Here is a 16,611-nt window from a genome sequence, read left to right as displayed (position 1 = left end):
TGCCAACCACATTCCTAAAGACATGCTCTGTGGCAAACTAGCTATTGGCACAAATTACCAGGTCTCTCGTGTGGACCAGGATTGGAGTCAATGCATGGCAAGTTCTTGCTGCTGACCAGTAAGGACAAGAAAAATGGCAGAGGACAAAAGAACTGACAAAGAAAATGCTCTAGAAAATGTTTTTCTTTAATGAACTGATGTCACCAATTCTTGAGCTGGCTACATTTTAACAATTACTCATTGCAGGCTGTATCTCCTTTAAACAGTTTTGTGGTATCTTACAAGCCATCCTGGCCCTTACAACTAAATAAGCAAAGCCACAAGTTTTACGACAAGCCCAGCTCAGTTTTATACTAATCAATAGTCTCTTCCAGTTGCTTCATGAATAAAATGTCCAAGACTTCTACTAGTTCCAGGTTCCTTTCAACTCACAATACAGCTCCAATTATTTTCAAAATTACATCAAGTGCCAGATTCAATCCTTCTTCAGGATTTCTTGCCCATTCCTAGTTGCCCCTCAAGAAGGTGGTGGTGAGATGCCTTCTTGAACCGCTGCAGTCTGTGTTCTATAGGTAGATTCACAATGCTGTTAGGGAGGGAATTCTAGGATTTTGACCCAACGACACTGAAGGAATACTGATGTATTTCCAAGTCAGGATGGTGATTGGCTTGGCTGTTTTTGACATTGTCATCTTCAGTACCTACATCGTTGCCAGGTCACTTTCATTCTTTTTTCCCCTTTCTAGCAGTTGTTACAACAATGTGGCTTGTTGGGGCATTTCAAAGGGTAGTTAAGAATCAACCACTCGCTCTGGGTCTGGAGTCAGGCCCCGTAGAGAAAAGACAGCATTTTCCTTCCCTAAAGAGCATTAGTGAACCAGCTGGGTTTTTCGGAAAAGCGACAATGGTTTCATAGTCTTCATTAGGCTCCTAAGTCCAGATTTTCATTGAATTCAAATTCCACAGTCTGCTGAGTTGGGATTTGAACCCAAGTTCCTAGAATATTAACAGGTTAATGGATTAGTAGTCTTACAATTATCCCACTAGGCCATTGCCTCCCCCATTTTGTGTTGCCTGAACATTCAATGCTTGCACTTTGTGCATTCACGTTCACCGACCACTTGGATGCTTAGTTTTTATGTTGAATGTATTGTTCATGCAGAGTTTGCAGTGACAATGATGTACAGTTCAACAACATGACCGCTATTACACGGCTTTAAACCTTTCAAGCCATTTTTAGATACATGGGAACACCATCCCCTGCAAGTTCCCATCCGAGCCACTCACCTTCCTGACTTGGAAACGTATCGCTGTTCCTTCACAGTCACAGGGTCAAAATCCTGGAATTCCCTCCCTAAGGGCATTGTGGATCGACCTACAACACATGGGCTGCAGCGGTTCAAGAAGGCAGCTCACACCCGCCTTCTCAAGGGGCAACCAGGGACAGGCAATAAATGCTGGGCCCAGCCAGCAGCACCCAAGTCCCCTGAGTGAATCAAAAAAATGATCTTCACGGATTTAAATTACCAAATTGTTCCCTAAATTTGCAGACAAATGTAGATTGCTTCTCTGTGTTTCTTTAACTGGCATTTCCATAGTTCACTTTATAATACACATGTGAAATGCCTTGAGATGCTTTATTATGTTAAAGGCACAATTTAAATATAAGTTGTTTAGATTTTAAATATAAGTTGCTGTTTTCTGAAGGTAAGGAGCCGATGTTTATCCATCCAAGAACATCTTTAGAAAATCATTAAAAGATTGATGTTTGTGGGATCTTGCTGTGTGCATCCCATTTTCCTGCAGCATCCCATTCTGCTTTCAGTTGGTGAGAATGCACAGAACCTTGAAGAATGGTAAGGTGTCAATAATGGTAATAGAAGCTATGAGCCCAAACAGCAAAGTTTAATGACTGGAAATGTCCTTGGAGCTGCTCCCACTCTGCTGGACATATGTCGGAAACCTTGTTTTACCTGTGTAAATCCAAGTAAATTCATAACCATGGGACTATATTGAAAGTTATCAAAGTGGGAGTCAAATATTGCAAAATCTCAACTTTAAGCGCCACTACCAGTCAGAAAACGAACCATTTTTCACTCTCACGGTTCACGGGATCATCCATACGCTCTCTAACAACCTCCCCAGGGAGCCGATATTCTTGATCGAGGTTTTGTTTGAGTTTGGTTGTTATTGGCATCTGTTACTTTATGGGTATAAAAGGGCAGCATCAGTATTTTATAGCTGACAAAATTTACAAACAAGGTTAAAAATGCTCGCAGTTACATGGCACGCCACACAGTCTTTTATGCTGTAAATATAGATTTGACACTTCTGACAAGAGAACAACTTTGCCAAAAGTTATGGAGCAGTCTAAATGCTGGCATTTTATGGCTAATACCTTATATCAGTATTATTTCAATCACAACTTTCTTGTCCAAACTTGTGCAGTCGGTACATAATTTCCTGTGGGAGGACAACAAAATTTATTACTGTACACTCAGTAAATCATTTGAGCTTTGTGTTCTCTGAAACAAAGATCTCATGTTTAGAATGAAAGGTCTAATGTGAGTTATTTTTTGTTTATGCCCTGCAAAAATCTCTTCTTTTGTTGCTTGCCAATTTTTTCTCCCCTCCCAGTCTGTGCTACCTGATCTAATGTCCGATTAGAGGCAATTTTAATCCTGTTTGCAAGGCCGGTTTCCTTAGAGTCTGATTTTAACCGGAGTTTCAGCACATATCTTGGGGTCATTGAGTCATAGAGTCATACAACATGGAAACAGACCCTTCGGTCCAACCAGCCCATGCCGACCATAATCCCAAACTAAACTCATCCCACGTGGCTGCATTTGGCCCATATCCCTCCAAACCTGTTTTTAATTCACGTACTTATCCAAATTTTTTTTAACGAATATAATGGACGGGCTTGGAGTTTCCTTAAAGGCCTGATTTAGAGGGCAGCCATTCTGGCTTCACCTATCAAGTCAATCTGGTGAGAAGAAGCAAATGGACTCAAGAAGAAAGAATTTAAACTTTTCTTGTAGGTCAAGGTGGAGATGGAGTTGTCCCTTCAGACCATAAGGGGACCACTTTAACCTGCCCCATCGAGAACATTCCCTCCCACCATCAGCCTCCCCGGTTCTCCGGTTCTAACTGAGAGCCGCGGAGCTGTCCTCCATGACGACATTCAGGAATGTGTGAGCCTAGCTGATGACCATCGGTTCAACTGGAATTGGGTCCAAATTTTTAGGAAAAGAAGCCGCGCTTCAGGAAACGTAGCATTGCTTTAAAAGGATCCTTTAATTCGGCCTTTAAAGGGACCTTCACAGAATTTCAGAAAAGAAGTGAGGAGACCATCTGTTTCCCATCCTGATCAGATAAAAGTTTCGAAGATAAAATTGCCTGGTCTTCAGGCGGGTGATGGTGTGAAATCTTCTTGCTGAGCAAGCACACTCACCCGAGCTAACATCGCAGCCCAAGGCCCAAGGTCCCCAACAGAGCTTTGGTGTGACTATGGTTCAATAATGGCCAAGGAACTATCAATTGTTGTAAAAAGCCATTTCGTTTGCTCATCGCGTTTTGGGGTTGGAAATTCCCCACCCTTACCTGATCTGGCCCGTATGTGACTCCAGGCTCGCTGCGATGTGGTTGGCTCATACTGTCCTCTGAAATGGCCCAGTAAATCACTCAATTCAAGGGCACTTAGGGTAGGAGCAGCAAACACTGACCTTGATGGGGAGGCCTACATTCCTTGAAAACAAAGTTTCTCAAAAACCCACTGCTGCTTTCTCTCTTGCTTCATGACAAATGTTGCCTTCCAGTGCAAGCAAGTGAAATCCACGGAAAATTCCGGTGTGAGTTCCCAGTGACGGGGGTCGGCCCGAGCCCCGAGGGCAGGTTTTGGAGTCGGCATCGTTTGGGTTCATCTGGGCCACCTGTGCCTTCCGCTTAGAATGATAAATTTCCTCAATGGGCAGAAGAGTGAGAATGTTAGTTCATTCTGTGCTGCACTGTGCATCCTGTGCACTGGATTAAAATGTAAAGCTCAACAAAAACTACCTTTGTATTGAGCAATCCCCAGGCTAAAGCTGGAGCGAGTCTTCCCAGTTGTCAGCCCTAGCGAATCTAGTAATCTTTCTACCAGCTGCACTAACCAGCAATATTAGCATGACACTTAAATCATTATAGAAGGAGCTTTAAATATCTAACATAACAGAGTCCTTCAACAAGACTCTGAGTGCCTTGTTTATGTTTCACTCTCAGTTTTTGTATGCCAGGTATATCTGAACTCAGCTGATACCAGATCTCCCTATGATGAGAGGTAAAGGTAGATGGGAGAATGATCTCTGCACTTCCCTGTGCAGGACCAAGTGAAAGGACATCAAATTCAAAAGCTTGCCATCCTTTCATCTCTGACTTCTGCTGCTACATCTGCGAGGCGTTGTCATAACCTTTGTATATTCTGGCCCCTTCAATATTTGCTCTTCAATTTAATCTGGAAGCTTCAGCAGTTTTGCTAAAAATATAAGTCAGTTATCTGAGTCATTCTTCATTGCTGTTCTAATATGTTTCTTTCAGCAGCTGTTTCCATTTCATTTTACATTCGGAAAACTCTCGTGTCTAATTTGGAGAGCCAGGCTACATTTCTATTAAACATGACATCTATCCAGGTCTTCCAGAGACAATTCAATACCAGAATTAGAATTTTAATAAAATGTTTTCCAAATATCCTCCTTCAGCCCTCAGATAAATCAAAGAATAAATATTCGCAGTACTTTCTTCAGTAGGGCACAGGCTGAAATCAATAATTTCATATCTGAGACCTATAATAAAATGACCTAACTAGACAATTACTGGATATTGTTCATATCTGGGCATTTTTCTTTTGTATCAATGGCCTGAAAGAGTTGCACATACCCTTGAAGTCACTAACAGCCTAAGCAGCGCTATTTTCACAAATGTCTTGTGCCAAGTTTTCTGATGTCCTGGGTTTTCATTTTATTTAATAGCAGATCCCTCCTTTAAAGTGATGAATTGTTGAGTTATATAGCGTATCTTAGCAATACAGTGCCAAGCAATGTCACAAAGAATCTTGTGAAACCAGACCATAAGCCTACTGTAAGGTAATGGCAACAAATATGATCTTTTTAACAGACATCTTGTCAGTAATGGACTTGTAGGAAAGTGTTAATTATATTAAGAGGCCCAGTTTATATCATGCATGAGTAGGCCATTCAATCCATTGATCCTGTTCTGCTATTCAATAATATCATTGCTGATCTGAATGTGACCTTAAATACACATTCCTGTCTGGCGTCAATAGCAATTCAGCCCTTGAAGCTGTTCTCCCATTCAAACTCATCATGGCTGACTGTGATTGGACATATGGATCATTCTCTGTCCCCTCCAGTTTGCCCAATATCTTTTGTTAACAATTTTAAAAACTAACAATTAACATTTGTGGTAGAAAGTTTTAAAGTTCTCCCACCCATTGTGTGTGGATGTGCTTCCTGGTTTCGCCTTCTGAAAGGCTTCTATCGGATTTTTGAGTCCATGGTCCTAATCCTGAATTTCCCAAACCAAAGGAAATAGTTTCTCCACCTACCATGCCTGTTCCCCCTCATATGTTAAAACTTTGAATAAACTGCTGCTGAACCTTCTAAATTGCAGGAAATACAATCCTAATTGTGTACTCTCTCCTTGCCCTTGGTATCCAGGAATCAGTCTGACAAACCAACTCTCTGACCAATCACAAATCTAAGTGCTGAGCTACTTACATAAGGAAATAGATCACTGAAGAAACCTAACACAACACTTTCTTGGTATGTTCTTCCTTGCACTGTGTCTGATTTGTCACACTGCTGTGCTCCAAACAGTACTGTATGAGAAGACATTTTCACCCATTAAGCTTTGGGAAATTGGAATTTGAGGAGAAACTAAGCCATTATCACCACTTCTTCTGACAATCTCTGTTTTCAAACCACAAATTCTGTCTTTCACCTTGAGCACTGTGTGATGCTGACCCAGATCCTTTATAAGCTCGTTGTTTTATTCATCACAATCCCTGTTTCCAACCTGACCACTTCTCCAACATTAAAGACAAAGAAAATCAGGGCAGACTTATATACTTAATGGTAGGGTCCTGGGGAGTGTTGCCATACAATGACACCTTGGGATGCAGGATCATAGTTCCTTAAAAGTGGAGTCTCGGGTAGACAGTTTTGTACGTGGAGTTGGGAGGTCATATCGAGACTGTACAGGACATTGATTAGGCCACTTTTGGAATACTGCATTCAATTCTGGTCTCCCTGCTAAAGGAAAGATGTTGTGAAACTTGAAAGGATTCAGAAAATATTTACAAGGATGTTGCCGGGGTTGGAGGGTTTAAGCTGAAAGGATGGGGCCATTTTCCCTGGAATGTTGTAGACTGAGGGGTGACCTTTTGGAGGTTTATTAAATCATGAGGGGCATGGATAGGACGAATAGCCAAGGTCTTCTCCCCATGATAGGGGAGTCCAAAACTAAAGGGCATTGGTTTAAGGTAAGAGGGGAAAGATTTCAAGGGGACCTAAGGGGCAACTTTTTCATGCAGAGGGTGGTGCGTGTATGGAATGAGCTGCCAGGGGAGGTGGGGGAGGATGGTACAATTACAACATTTAAAAGGCATCTGGTTGGCTACATGAATAGGAAGGGTTTAGAAGGATATGGGCCAAATGCTGGCAAATGGGACTAGATTAATTTAGGATATCTGGTCAGCATGGATGAGTTGGACCGAAGGGTCTGTTTCAATGCCGTACAACTCTAACACTCTATAAATACATTTATTTCCAGCTCCATAACATCAACTCACACCCCTTTGTTTAAGCTCATCTGCTGCCGAAATCCTCGGGACATTTACTATTTGATGGTCTCCCATCTTTCAGCATCAATAAAATTAAGATCATCCAAACTGTATCTTAACTCGCACCAAGTTCCACTTACCCTTTTGTTGTATTCATTAACCTATGCCGGTTCTGATAACACCTTGGTTTAAAAATTCTCATCCTTATTTACAAAACCCTTTGCAACTTCGCCCGTACAAACAAGAGTAGGCCACTCAGCCATCCCTATCCCTGCAATCTCCTTGAGCCCCATAATCTTCTGCATTATGGACGTTCCTCAAATTCTGACCTGTTGCACGTTCCTGAATTTCATCATCAGCTGTCACGTCTTCAGCTTCACTATTCGCTCACTGCACCCCTTTGTCTCTTCTGGCCACCTATCCTAATATCTCCCTACATGGCTCAGTGTCACCTTTTGCCTGACAACTGCTCCTGCAAAATGTTTTACTGTTTGGAAAGTGCTACATAAATGCAAGTTGTTGTTTTCAGATCACTGTATTACAAATTGTCACCATTATAACTCTATTAGATTTAATGCCTGGCAAAATCCAGCATTCACAGAGTACACTCCACAGCACAGACAAACAATTATATTGCTCTGTGTTATATCAGCAGTCACAATGGCATTGCAGTGTGATTTGTCTAAATTAAGGAGTTTACGGTTTAGTCAGTACTCATTAGCAATGTGCATAGAAACCACAACAGAGCAACAACAAAAATCTGTGCAGTGTTGCAAGCATTGTTTTTGATGATGTTGGCATACATGCAGAGACGGTGTTGTAGTGGTAATGTCATTGAACTAGGAATCCAGACATGATTTCAAATCCGACCACAGCAGCTGCAGGAATATACAGCTTGTGCCAGTAATTGTGGCTATGGAACTATCAATTGATTGTTGTAAAATCTCAGGGTCATCTAGACTCGAAACATTAGCTTGCTCTCTCTCCATGGATGTTGCCTGGCCTGCTGTGATTTCCAGCATTTTTTTGTTTTCAGTTCATCTCATTCACTAATGTCCTTTAGGAAAGAAAATCTGCTGTCCTTACCCAGTCTGACCGACATGTGACCCCAGACCCACAATGTAACTGACTCTTAACCGCCCTCTTAAATTGTGTAGCCACTCAGTGCAAAGGCAATTAAGGATGGGCATCAAATGCTGGCCTTATGAACAACACCCACATCCCACTGAGAAAAAGAACAAAACAATCTGATATCATAAAACACATAAATTATTTCACATGCATTGAAGATATTGGTATTAATGTGAACTGTGTCCATAAGTTTGTCTCTCCATGCAAATACAAAAAAGAAACAGGAGGACTGCAGGAAGCTCAGTTTATCTCACTCATGTCTGGGTCCTTAACTTTATAGACTCTTCATGTATGCAGCAGGCTGTGTATCCCACTGTTCTCTGGTATATATCCTCCACATCTGATAGCCATATAAAGGAATTTTACAGCACTATCTCCAAGAGATCTGCAAATTTCACTAGTTTCATTGAACACCAAGCAAATATTTCTCTGGCAACAAAGACAGTGTTGTAACTCATCTGTTGTGACTTTCGTTATCTCTCTGAATATCTGGCCATTACTAGCATTTTTTTCCACTGATAATGTAGTTTCCTCATCAGTTGAAAAATGCTATGCATTTACCTGGGTATGGGGAATAAAAGGATTCTATGTTGTCCAACCCCACGGTAGTTGAAACCGCTGTTAATGATATTACTACATGCATTGTACAGAGCTTAGGGAGGGGTGGGAGGGAGACAAGGAAGGACAGCAAAGAATGTTAGAAAAAGTCACAGTCAAACTAGGCAAGACTTATTAATTTATTGGGAAAAAAGTTACAACAAATGAAAAAAAAAATTTGATCCAGATAAAAATGACCCCTTCATCATATCTGAACTAACAAATGAAACATTGTGTGGGAGATTTAAAAATAAGAGTTAATGTTTCAAATTCAGTAACACTTCTTCAGCAGTGACCCTGCAGAACCATTCTGAAGAAGGGTGACTGGACTCGAAATGTTAAATCGGCTTTCTCTCCACAGGTGCTTGCTGAGTTTCTCTAGCAATTTCTGTTTTTATTTCAGATTTCCAGGATCTGCACTTCTTTGCATTTGAAACAAAACTTGTCGTTTTTTGCCACATCTCAGAAAGTTTAATGAGTAATCTGAATCTATAGTAATGCTCCCAATGATTGTCATTTATTTCAGCCATTATTCTGTATTATTGAAATATTCAGGAGGTTGCTACCTGCAAATCTACACAAACAACAAAAGAAAATATTAAATAAATTAGAAAGAGATGAAATCCGGTGACATTGATTTGTATTTTATTTTATGTATGTATATATATATAAGCTTGTGCCCCTTTGGTAGACAACCAGGTTGATAAATGGAGCTCCTATGCTTTCATGACGTTTGTTTATTTAAGTACAGTGTAGACAGAACATTCAGATCAAGATCCAGCAGAAACCTTTTTGTGTACATTCTCTCCTACCCAGCACTATCTGTTACCACATTCCTCTTGCCTAATCTTTGCTTCTCGCATAAAGTGTCCAGCTTAATCATTCAGTATTTGCATTTAAAAAGTTATTGATGGTGGCATGTATTATCTTTCTCACCCTTCACCATATTTGCATTTACCTGATAAAAACCTGAAGTGCCCTCTGAGCCGAAGAAGGTAAAATACAACTATAGTGTAGCCTGAGTGAACTGATTTGGTCAAAAAAAGTGAAACAATTCTCTTCCTCGGCCAACATTTTGCTATTATTCATTAACACTCAGACAAGGTTAGCTCCCAGAACTGAAAGACAAAATATGAATAGTGACTGTCTGTTGGCAAAGCTTGACAAGTTGTTACAATATTTGTGGGTTGCTTGTAAAAGCAAAAATCAAGAGCAATATTTCATACATTAGAAAATAACATTTACGGCAGTTTTAGCTTCCTGACTGGGTCTATCTGTTTGCTTCTATCCTTTTGTTTAAAATTACAAGATGAAATATTAAATGCACAGCTTTTATTTAGCATGTCCAATCTTTTTGGTATTCAATTGCTTTTATGTACTTTGCCCAGAGGACTGAACTGTCACATACCATTTATTGCAACATAAAGGACCTTCGCAAAATCATTTGAGATGATAATTTATGTGTTTATGATAATCATGGAAACAGATATATTACATTATCAGATAAATCTGCAGTTCCTGAAAGGCACTGTCATTGTGAGACACTAAACTGAATTGTTCTTACTGAAGTTCACCCCATAATCTCATCCTTCATATTCAAGACAGATATGGAGAGTCCTATTTCTGTCTTTACATTTTCTCTCGCATCAGAACTTACTGTCAGGTGCTGTTCCAGGACATACCTGGATCAAAGAGGGCCTGAACATAAGTGGCAATTGTTAGTTTGAAACACAATCTTCCTGTACAAGAGATTGAGGAGGGGAAAGGACGGTTGTGCTTTTTTGACATTCCCTGGAACCGTTGGTATTACTACAGAGAGCAGGTGGAGGCTGATAAGCTCTCACAGGACGCCTCATTAAAGGCTAACACAGTGACTATTATTGGATCAGATCTCATCAGGTGGAGAGGAGCTGAGCTGACCTAGCATGTGCTGACACCTGAGGCAGACTTGTCTGCTCTGACCTTGGTAATCAAGCTGCCAAGGTCAGCCTTGATTCCTTTTGCTGGATCCAGCAGATCTCAGGACTGAAAGGATAGTTGGGGGGTTGTTTTGAGAGATAGAGACAAGACAGAAAAGAATTGTTAAACGGGCACGGTTCCCTGTCTCCAACTGAATTGTTTATTTCAGAATGCTGCCTCACCTGGACACTGCTCAGACAGGATTTCAATCTCATGTCATATAATTGCTGGCTTTCCTTTTGAATTTGTACCTTGAAAAATGTCCTGATGAGTGCAAGAGGAACAATTTGACAAAATGCATGTGTTTTTCCCCAGCAAGATCTTAATCAACGAATTTTTTTTTATATCCAACAAGAGTTCAGTTCAGGAATAAAAATGCAACAGCCCAAATAAAACACTGTTTAAAGAAGGTTGTTTTATGATTTCAATAGTGACGATTTAAAAGTACATAACATGATCAAAACGGATAAACTCTAATTAGGAAATGACCAAATAATTGCTTAAAATTAGCGTCTGCAATAATACTAGGAAACTGAAAGAACCATGAACAATTATCATTCTCACCGGCCAATTCTAAGTCAATCACCCAAATACTTTAGTGATTTTTTTTTTAAATCGTAGAATTATTTAGGATTTTTAATAGTTAGATGTGTCAATGAAACGTTTTATGGCATTGCTTAAACAATATGTGACAGTTTAACGATGCCTGGGTGAGATTTGTTCAAATCTTCGCCAACTTTGCCTTGGTGAAACGGTTAACAGTAGATGGTCTCATTTAAACAAAAACGTAAAGTAGGGGCGAGGCAAAGAGACAAGAAACGGGGCAACTATAAATGAGAGACGTTGCTAACATTGGGACGTTATAGGACACTTCATTGCGTGTCAACATCAAAAGTGGGAGGAACAAGTGTAGTTGTTTGATGGGGCTGAGAAGGGGGTGGGGGGGAAGGCAGCGTTTCTTGTCTTCAAACACCCCTTGCCACTTTGCACAGGAGTGTGCAGACAAATAATTAAACTGAGAGCATCGCGAACGCGTCACCTTTGCCATGTGTAGCTCCATTTAGACCAGTTACAGCAAGAATTGCTTTCATATTTTACTCACCGTGTTTGACAACGACAGCTCAGACGTGTCATTTCAGTGAGTGTAATTGTAGATGCACCTCTCGGGGAGAGAGAGAAAGAGACAATTTCTAGGCATCGGGGGGAGTGAGGAGAGCTGAGAGCGCCTCAATTAATGAGGAAAATCTTCACCCAACCTTGTGCAACTCTCCTTCGTTCTTTTACCCCGTTAACTTCGTTTCAAAAGGTGGATTTTTTTTCCCCCTTGCTTTGTTTTTTTGGTTGTTTTTTTTTCACCTAAAACGGTCGCACCAAAGCCGAATTGCTGTTGTTGTAAATTCAGTTTTAGAATAGTGACCTTTGCAGTGCCTACATTGACTCAGACAGTTCACCAGTAGGGGGATATCTGCCGTTCCTCAGTCAACCAGCAAACACGCCAAAAAAATTCCCTACCACCACAAACTGGGGTTTGCAAAAACAAAAATAAATTTCTGATTTAATTATGTTGCACGTGTTTCGCCGGGTCTTCTTGCATTTCTCGCCCTGAAGATTAGCTCTTCTTTCATCATTAATCTGTCTGTGTTCCACAAATCCTTCGCTTCACATTTGCTGAGTCTGCTTTTCTTCCAAAAATTATTCTCTTGCTCCCAACCCGCGACTCCTGGTCCTGATTCCACATTTGTCCGTTTTGTTTTTTTTAAAAACAAAAACTTTCAATCCAGCGAGTGGAGTCAGTTTCAATGAAATGAATGACGTGGAGCGATTTAGAACCGAGCAGAGACGGACTCTGATAACGATTGCCATGCTCGCTGTAAAACGAAGCGAAAATCTAATTTCATGAAATGTCAGCACCGTTCTGCACATGAGGACAGGAGCCGAGGGATATAACAGAGGGAGAGAACTCCGGAATTGTATTGTCATCGAGTTTGTTTGAAATCTCCCGATGTTCTTTTCCATCTCTGTTGTAATCCAGGAAGAAAGCGGTGTGTTATTTGAGGTTAGATTTGCAATGTGACTTTCTCTGCTGTTAGCTGCCCAGCTGTCTGATGGTACTAACCTGGAAATTTTGCAACAATAATTTTATTTTTGACAGTTTCAAACGGCAGACTGCCTTGGGATGCCAGGGAAATCGCCCCGCGCTTCCGAGCGTCTGATTTTGCTGTAAAACAGCTGCGGGAACGAACAAACAACAGCTCCTTCGAATGAAATACCCTTCTCGTCCCCCTAAACACACACTTGCACATTCCCCCCTCAGTCTGAGTGTAGCCACTGTCAAAATAATCAAAATAACTGCTTCAGATTCATTAGAAATTCAAACAAACAGTTTGCAAAAAAAACATAATAACGCTGCACATTTCCCTAAATAAAATAATGATCATTATTCTCTGTAGAATTCCTCTTTAATTTCGTTCCTAACTTTCCGGCTGTTCAAAGTTTTGATTTGGATTTCGTTTCATGCCCAGGATTTCAGCTTGTCCCCGCTATTTCTTGTTTTTATGAAAAAAGGAAACAGTCGTTTGAGAAAATATGTTCAGATTCAATCTGTTTGATTTTTGCTGTTGGCTATTCCCAACCCCCATCCACTCCCCAAACAGGGGTAAAAGGCGAAGGTAAAGGATAACTTAAATGTCTTTAGTTGGTGCCTCACACGGGCAAGTCTGAACCAGTTGGTGTCGGTAAAAGGGGGAGTTTTAAAAATGATCAGGGATCGCTTTATAATGATTAAACACCCACGCTCAGAAATGCTGACGATTTGAGCGGACTGCTGTGTAAGATTTGGACAAAGCCCCGAGTATTTTGTCCGTTCAGAGGCAGGGATTCGAACTTTCTGGGCACGGGGTATGGGAGTGGTTTAGAGCCGCTCTAGGAGCGTTTGCTGCGGGAGTTAGCTCTCCATCAAAGTCCATTTTCTCTCAAGTGTGCCCCCTTCCCCTCTGACATTGGGATAGGAGCGAACAAGAAGGGACAATGGTCACCTGTACAAGAGAGGGACACAGGTCCTCGCAGGAATTCCGAGGCTCAAAACAAAACTGTGGACCAGAGAGGTTGCGGCTTGATAATTGTCCTCCCACATTAATATTCCCCATTCTAAAAAAAGAGCTTCACTGGACGGACATTCAGAAATCTATTACAACCAAATGCCCTATCATGGAGAATAAATGATTCTAATGTTCACTAGTCAGTCTGTTCTGAAGTAATATTTACACAGGGCTAAGTAAAGCTATTTTACAGATTCGCTCGCCGTTTTATCGCATATGTCTTTATGTGGGTTAAATCCTGCGCAACCACCAAATCCCGTCTCTGCACCCCCCCCCCCCCCATCCTCTCCCCCATCCCAGGTTGGAGAAAATAACCCAGTTAGAATTTAGGTAACTCCTCTCAGCCCTGAGATATAAAATCAAACACGCTTTGGATTGGACCGGGGGTTTTATTCTGTTGGTTACTTAATCGTTTCGAGTAGAAATTGGAGAGGAGTTATGGAGGGGGGGTGAAATGGAATTGTAATCGCAGTGGATTGTTTTTTTTTCTGTTTTTGTTCCTCTCTGTTAGGAGGAGAAGTAAATATTATTTACAGTTTGGTTCAGTTCTAGAGTGAGCAGCTTTCGGTATTGAAAACAGAACAGCCCACATTTCAAACTAAGAAGCCGAGCAAGGTAATAGAGGAGGCCAATTAAAAATTCAACACACGTGAGACAAGATCCTGGCCGAGTTCATTAACCCGAAGTAGCACTGAACAATTTATTCCATGTTCTTAATAAGTTGGTAAAGAAGGGGGAGACAGGCAGAGTTAGGACACGTCAGCCTGCCGCACCAACAGAATAATGTTACTTTTCCTTTTTGATTTTGGTTAAAAGAGTTGCGTTGAAAATTGAAACTGAGAGAGAGAAGAAAGAAAGTATTTGGACATTTCAGTGTGGAATGGGGCGAACTAACTGTCTCCTCAACCTGACGCTGGGAAGTTTCAAACCGGGTAGGGAATCCGAGTAAATGAACATGCCCCTTAAAGTGCGCCATTAAGTTTGGAAGTGTTTTCTGTTAACCGCTCCATTACCCTGAGAAATCTGTGCCTTTTCTTTTGTTTTTTTTCTATCTCAGTGGATTGGATTTTTCTGAAAGTCCTGGCGGATGCTGTTTGATGGACTGAGACCTGCAGTGACCAGTTAGGGACAGTGTTCAGGGGGAAGGGGTCATATTGGGAGGAACGTGTTTTGTTTTATTATTCATTAAGTGTGGAACTGCGACCCAGGCTCTGTCTCTCCACCACCCGCCTTTTGGAAGGGTTAACCTGGCCATCCCTTGTGCCTGGGATCCTCCTGTTCTCGCTAATTTGAGGCTGATGCGGAGTTTTTTTTGGGGGGGGGGGGGCGGTGAAGTGAGTGTTCTCTCTGTCACATTGAGTAGGTACAGCTCCCCTCCCAGACCTGGCTACCATCGATCCAGCTCTCCACTTTCCTTCGGAGATAACCCAATTACAAACATCAATAAGAAGCTGAAATGAGAATCATTATCCTCCTGACAGTGATAGATGACCGGCCAGAAATAGGCTCTCTCTCTCTCTCTCTATCTCAACAAGCTGGGAGCCCGCGGGTTTGGGGCCGGACTGACTTATCACCAGGGAAACCGGTCACTTCCAACGCAAAGGCGGCGCGGTGCGAATATTAACATCATTTCCTTCTCCTTCCAGCCACAGTTTGACTTGAAACACAAACCTGTACACCCTCTCATACACAAACACACTCTCAAACAAACACACACTCAGTCACACTCTCAAACACACACAGATACACTCTCAAACACACACAGATACACTCAAACACACACAGATACACTCTCAAACACACACTCAAATACACACACTCTCAAACACACACACATACATTTTCAAACACACACACACACTCTCAAACACACACACACTCTCAAACACACACACACACTCTCAAACACACACTCTCAAACACACACACTCTGAGACACACTCTCAAACACACACAGACACACTCTCAAATACACACACTCAGACACACTCTCAAACTCTCACAGATGCACACTTTGAAACACAGACACACATACACACACAGTCACACACATCCAAATACACACACTTTCAAACACACACTCTCTCAAACACACACACTCAAAAGCATACACTCAACCACACTCTCAAACATGTACTCTCAAACACACACACTCAAACACACTCAAAGACACTCTCAAACACACACACTCAAACACACATTCAGATACACACTCTCAAACATACACACACACAGCAACACTCTCTCACATCTGTACAGTCACATACACACCTTTCCCACACCATACACTCTCTCATACACATTCTGTTTTACACGCATAAACATCTGTACACACTCTTACCTGCATTTACACCTATACACACATGCAGTGTCACACATTGATAACACACATTCCCTTACACATACACACTCATCACAGGCATGTACTCACTCACACATATATTCACACACTAACATGCACACCCACAAATACACACAGGGAGACACATTTTCAAATGCACACACAGATACTCAGATATACACTATCAAACACACACATTCTCAAACACACACTCTCTCAAATACAGAATCTCAAATGCACATAGATAGACACTTGCTCTCACACACTCTGATGTTCACCATCTCAAACCCATCCCATCCCCTCACCACTGCGAGCACACAGACCCTCATACATGCACAGATCTTGGTGAAAACTCCTCACCAAGGATCCTCCCATTGTAGTGAGGTTTTATTAGTATCTCAATATAAATGCAGTGCCTAAAATATCTGAATTGGCCCAATTAACAGTTCTGAAGTAGGGGAAAGACAGAGGGAATGGTGCTGGGAATATCCACAAGAAGCATTCCTCCAACTTCCCAAGAGATGGCAGTCAAACCAGCGGAGAGACTGAGAGAGAGAGATAGACTTACGGAGAGAGAGAGAGAGAGAGAGATAGACTTACGGAGAGAGAGAGAGAGAGAGAGATAGACTTACGGAGAGAGAGAGAGA

The 16,611-nt window shown here is 41.5% G+C and overlaps 1 long non-coding RNA gene across 2 annotated transcripts; it reads right to left on the bottom strand.

Moving 5' to 3' along the window:
* Window positions 1-946: 946 nt before the first annotated feature.
* Window positions 947-13,846, bottom strand: LOC125484100. 2 transcript variants are annotated; one of them, XR_007262950.1, is made up of 4 exons: window positions 11,628-13,846; window positions 2,399-3,962; window positions 2,088-2,203; window positions 947-996 (listed from the first exon to the last, which is right to left on the bottom strand). It is a non-coding gene; the product is annotated as an uncharacterized LOC125484100 (long non-coding RNA). The 2 variants fall into 2 exon arrangements; XR_007262949.1 differs by lacking the exon at window positions 11,628-13,846 and having other exon boundaries at window positions 2,399-6,315.
* Window positions 13,847-16,611: the final 2,765 nt, after the last annotated feature.

This window comes from Rhincodon typus, chromosome 9 (assembly GCF_021869965.1).
Source record: "Rhincodon typus isolate 14 chromosome 9, sRhiTyp1.1, whole genome shotgun sequence".
In the NCBI taxonomy this organism is placed as follows: domain Eukaryota; kingdom Metazoa; phylum Chordata; class Chondrichthyes; order Orectolobiformes; family Rhincodontidae; genus Rhincodon; species Rhincodon typus.
This window is presented reverse-complemented; position numbering and strand designations above follow the sequence as displayed.